This window comes from Benincasa hispida, chromosome 10, assembly GCF_009727055.1.
Source record: "Benincasa hispida cultivar B227 chromosome 10, ASM972705v1, whole genome shotgun sequence".
NCBI classification, from domain to species: Eukaryota; Viridiplantae; Streptophyta; class Magnoliopsida; order Cucurbitales; family Cucurbitaceae; genus Benincasa; species Benincasa hispida.
This window is the reverse complement of record NC_052358.1, coordinates 4,443,777-4,449,126: the sequence shown is the minus strand read 5'-3', so window position 1 is coordinate 4,449,126 and position 5,350 is coordinate 4,443,777. Positions and strand designations below refer to the sequence as shown.

Sequence of the window (5,350 nt, the reverse complement as noted above, 5' to 3'; positions counted from 1 at the left end):
CTTTTTAAAAAAATTAAATTAAATTTGTATAATGCCAATTTAAGGTAAAGTTAATATTGTTTCATGTATCAATAATTTCGTATTGTCTTAAACAATTAATCATCCTTTCTTTAGAGAAAAAATGGGAGACAAATCAACGTACAAAGTATCATGGTACAGTCTTCTCTTGCCAAGAAGGAAAATTAATTGGCAAAATTAATTCTTCAAAATCTGAAAGTCCATTTGGATTCACTGAGGAAATGTGTTTCTTAAAAGATTCTCATTTTGAGTGATCGTAAAAAATAAGTCATTTTAAATGACTTATTTAAAGGAATAAGTCATTTAAAATGACTTATTTTTTTAAATTAAACATTTGAAAATGTATTCCAAATATACTATAAGTCTGAGACCCATCAAATTAATGAAAACTAATGTGAGGGGATAAATAATCATGAAATTTTTTTTAATAAAATATTGAAGTATGAAAAATACGATGTATTTGACTCCATATTTGAATGTCACCTCTCGGTTGCTATATTTTGTGTTCTAGAGGAACATTTGGAGCAAAGAGTAGAGTTATGAACTGTAAGTAACTGTAGAGTCTCGTGAACTCCCGAAGCCTATAATATAAGATTTTTTTTTTCTTTAAAAAAAGTATGTACATACAAAAGGCTGGGGGATCAGGAGATGCACTAAGCTCATAAACAGTGTTGGTCACCCCAATTCAGAAGAGAGACGAAACCTAGCTTGCTTTGAATGTATCGACAACACTCACTACAAGAAATATGGTCTTTAGAGACGGGGAAAAAACATCCCTAATATCCTAATTTCGTATCACATGACCTTTAGCAATGAAAAAACACTTGTTGCATGAAACGTTGATGAATCTTGGTCACCGAAGATTTTTAGGGATGAATTTTTGAAATCGTCACAATTTGCGACGAAATGAAGTGGCGATGTTAACATTTTTGTCACACCTTGCAACTTTGATAAAAACATCGCAAATTGCGCTAATTTTTTTTTTTAAAAAAAAAAGTTACATACACACAATCAATAACTTTGCAAACGGTTTGTTGTTTCGTCGCAATGGTGATGTGATGATTTTTGTTTTTGTCGCAATATTTTAACTTCTTTTTTTTTAAAAAAAAAATCTGATTTATTTAAGACTTTTAAGTTTTGTCCTTGAATGAAACTAATAACATTATAAAATAAACATTGTATACACATGTTAATATTTGACACTGATAGTAAACATTGTATACATGTGAAACAAATAAGCTTGAAAGTTTACATGAATGCATAAATATGTTTATAAAAATCTTTAAAGTTATCAACCTAAAACCAAAATACATGTACTAACTAGTTTGTGAAAAGACAACAATAATTCACTTGTTGTGTAGCAGCCAATAAGCATCAATTTTAGTCCTACACATATAAACATAATTTTTGCACATCAATATTTGAAGTAAATATTCAAACCATAGATAATATAAAACTATCACAACGCATAGTTAAACTTAAACTTAAACATAGTTAAAATTGACACAACAAATATTCATCACTACTTGATATATCAAAATCATGTTATATAATTATCACGAAACTAACATGTCACAACAATTTAAATCTCAAATCTGATCTCACAAAACTCACAACATGAATTTGATCACACATAATCAAAAGTAAATACTCAAACGCTATTCACAATTCTACTTCTATCCCACTCTTCACAACAAATTTAAATATTTTTTGCAACTCTTATCCATAGTTACAAAAGATTACCATGCAGGCTCAAAAGTAAATTTGCTTAGACCTAAATATCAAAACCCACAACCCACGTCAACAAATTTCAATTCTACACAAGTTAAAACTAATTTGACTAATATGAACATAAGTTGAAACTAATAAAATTACCTTACTAAGAGATTAACTTCCTCTTGTGAATTTTTCTAGAATTTCATTCATTTGACTGAATCTTTTTTGGTAATTTCGATGTTGCATCTCAAGTTCTTGACGTTGATTTTGTAACACTTCTTTCACAATAGCTCTTTTTCTTTCATTCTCTATGAGTTCTTGTGTATCCTATAAAAAATACATCATATGAAAACTTATCATAAAAAGTAAACAAAAATATGTGAAAAATATATATAACTTTCAACATTTCATAATAACAAGAATATACAAATACTTTCAACACAACAGAAGGATCTACAAACTCTTAAGTAGCTTAACCAAGAATAAATCAATCTTAAAAAGGAATCACACAAATAAAGTAATCTTCTCATGTTAAATAGGCACAATATTAGATTATTAATGACTTCCGATCCACACTTTGACCGTACAAAGCATCCTCCAAACAAATTGATACAATACATTAATCAAATTTTAATTACAAAAAAGATACTCAAAATTAAATTCACAAATTTGAACTCTATCACAATTAAATTCAAACATCTTATTTCCAATCATGATTAACAGAGCATGAGTCTTGAAATCCATGGTTAGAAAATGTATTATTCTAAAACATCAAATAAAAAAATGTCAACAAAATTGTTGGTTGGAAATACAATCAAAGTCCCACGTCAATTAAATAAGGAGATTATTATGTGGTCGATTTTCTCTAACAAAAATCATTATCATCTTCTTCTTCTCCCTTTTTTTCCCCCAAAACACACTCGGAGGTAAAATTAGAAGCCAAAAACACGTCCAAAACTCAAAGAATTAAAGAAGCAAAGAAAAATACGAATTTGGAAGAAGTCTATAAGAATAGAGAGGGTTAAAAGCACACCCTCATCTCCCCTAGCAGCAGCAAGGGAAATGTGAAATCAACGAACAGAATCCTGCGAGAAGGAGAAAAAGGACAGAAAAGGAAAATAGCGGAAAATCAAGTTAGAAACAAAAGGAAATGCATTAAAGTAGGGGGAAATAGAGAAATGTAACCACTAAATTACTAGGATTAGCTTTAAAAAAAATCCAGATTTTTGTTTTAAGCGTCGCACAACCCCCTAATCATTCTCCTTCCCATGAGAGTAGTAGTAGTGGGAGCCTCGTATTCAAACTCCATCCACGTTCCCACCGACCACCTAGGGTCCCTTGCTGTTGCTCGCTCGCTCACCGATCTCTTAACTGTTCGCTACAGGTGAGCCGTCGGATGTTGCTCATCCCCGTCAACCATCGTCGTGTAAGAACACTCCCATTGAAGTGCGAAGAGGGAAAGAAGGGAGGGGGAGGGTGTACGGCCGAAGGCGAGAGACGAGGAAAGATTGATTTAGGGTTAGGACGTACGCTTTTTTGCATGCGAGTATTTAAAATTAAACTTTGTGCGATGGAAGCTAATTAGTCGGAATTTTATGAGGCTAAACTTGTTTGTCACCAAAATTGCGATGAAATAGATTTTAATCGCAAGTTGTAAGTGACGAATGTTTGCAACAACTGCAACGAATCAAAATTTGGTTGTAAGAACTACAACAAATTTCAGTCTCGTCGAAAACTTGCAATCAAAGTGTTTTTGTCGCTGTAATTTCGTTGTTGAAGACTGTTTTTCTTGCAGTGACGGTAAGAAGTTGCTTATTTGTAAATCTGTTTTATATTATAGATGAAAAATCCTTGATTAAAAAGTATCAAAAAGAGAAATCTCATGTAAAGCTCTCTCCTCGTTGCTCTTTCTTGAAAATGCTAGGAAACTTATAGTTTAGGAGACTTGAGATTAAGTTTGATTTGCAAACTTTAGTTAAGAGATATACTTGAAAATTAAAAAAAAGAAAGAATCAAACCGACATTTTCTTCATTAAAAGAAAAAACAGACAAGGATTCAAGGAATAATTTAAGGGCAACAAACCAGTCAAATTTGTATTGGACATTTGAGGATGAAGTAGGCATGTTCGAGGAAAATCAAAGTCTAACATAAAAAGTCAATTTTTTTAATATGGTGAAATTTTGGAAATTTTTAAATTTCAGGAGTAAATTTAGGAGTAAATTTAGGATGTTTAAGGTTTGTTAAACTCAAATTGGGTTAGAATTAAAGAATAATTGAACGGAAAAAAGGGTAGAATCGAGGGAGAGGGAGAAAATGGGAAATTGATGGGGTTTTTTAAAATAAAAATTTGATTATTCTTATTAAAAGCAAGAAGGGAAAGATTAGTTAGTGGGGCACGTGGGAGTCCTTAAGTAGGTGTTGAAAATCGGAAGTTGGAATTGGAGTTTTGAGGTTTGGCAGACTTTTAAAAAGGAGAAGAAGAAAATAATTGAATTAAGAGATTTTTGTGACGAAAAATTGGTCAAAATGGAGCTAAAACATCGAGAGAGATGAGAGGTAGGTTGAGGAGTGTTTTGATTGAAGAAATTTGGCCTGAAAAGCAAGGAAAATGAAGAAAAAAGTGGCAGCAAAAATCGAGCAAAAACAGGGGCTCTCGGTTTTTAACAAATTCGTGGACTTATAGGCTATTTCGAAGCTCCAAATTCGAAGGTGAGATATGTCACACCCCTCCCAGATTATTTCCTCATCCCATGAGGAGATGTGATGACACTAGGTGCCAACCCTTTAATGACATCCACTGTCCTTCTTAGTTCTATATAAAACCCACATTTTTGAATAAATCAGTGATAGAATAAGTAATATTTCTCAATAATTCACCCAACGATCTACAACATGATTTATTATAAACATGTCAAAAGAGTTTATATTAAAAGTTCCTCTTCTAAAGTTTACCCTTATCCCTAATATGCGCATGTCATTTAAGAACTCAACTACCTAACTATTAAACTTTGTATGCCTCTACAATTCTAGATCTTTGAGTAGCAAACTAGTAGGTCAACTAGGTTCCAGGGTATACCCACTACCTTGGAAGAAAATGTAAGCATGGAAAAGAATGAGCTAATGCTCGGTGAGTGACAATTAAAACATGTTTCAAAACATCCTCTTCATGAACCTCAGGGTTTTAACTTGAAACATTAAGTATAACATTCAAGATAATGATATAAAAACCCTAGAAACATCGAATAATATTCACTAGCTTGGAAATCACCATTCTCCAGCCTTAGTTGAGAGAGAGCCCATTTGCTCAATCACTCAACGTCGAGTCCTTAGTTAGTATGAAATAATCTCTACACAGCAACGTTGAATAATACCTACGTGCACGAGGTTAAGTTCTAGGTACCATCATTCCTTAGGTACCAGGAGACCCAGATACCTTCTCCTAGTCCTTCAGTATCGAGTTTTCTTAGAAACTAACTTAGATACCTTCTCATAGTCCTTCAGTATCAGGCTTACTCATTCAATCATAAAATTTATTTAAGTACTCAATTTTAAGTCATCAAGCATTCCAGTAACATGAACATCATGAAAATAGAGTTACTGAGGAGCATCTCAACA

General features: G+C 32.3%; 1 long non-coding RNA gene across 1 annotated transcript; it reads right to left on the bottom strand.

The window, feature by feature from the left end:
- Nucleotides 1–1,226: 1,226 nt before the first annotated feature.
- Nucleotides 1,227–3,721, bottom strand: LOC120088828. The gene is made up of 3 exons (XR_005485045.1): nt 2,768–3,721; nt 1,894–2,061; nt 1,227–1,404 (listed from the first exon to the last, which is right to left on the bottom strand). It is a non-coding gene; the product is annotated as an uncharacterized LOC120088828 (long non-coding RNA).
- Nucleotides 3,722–5,350: the final 1,629 nt, after the last annotated feature.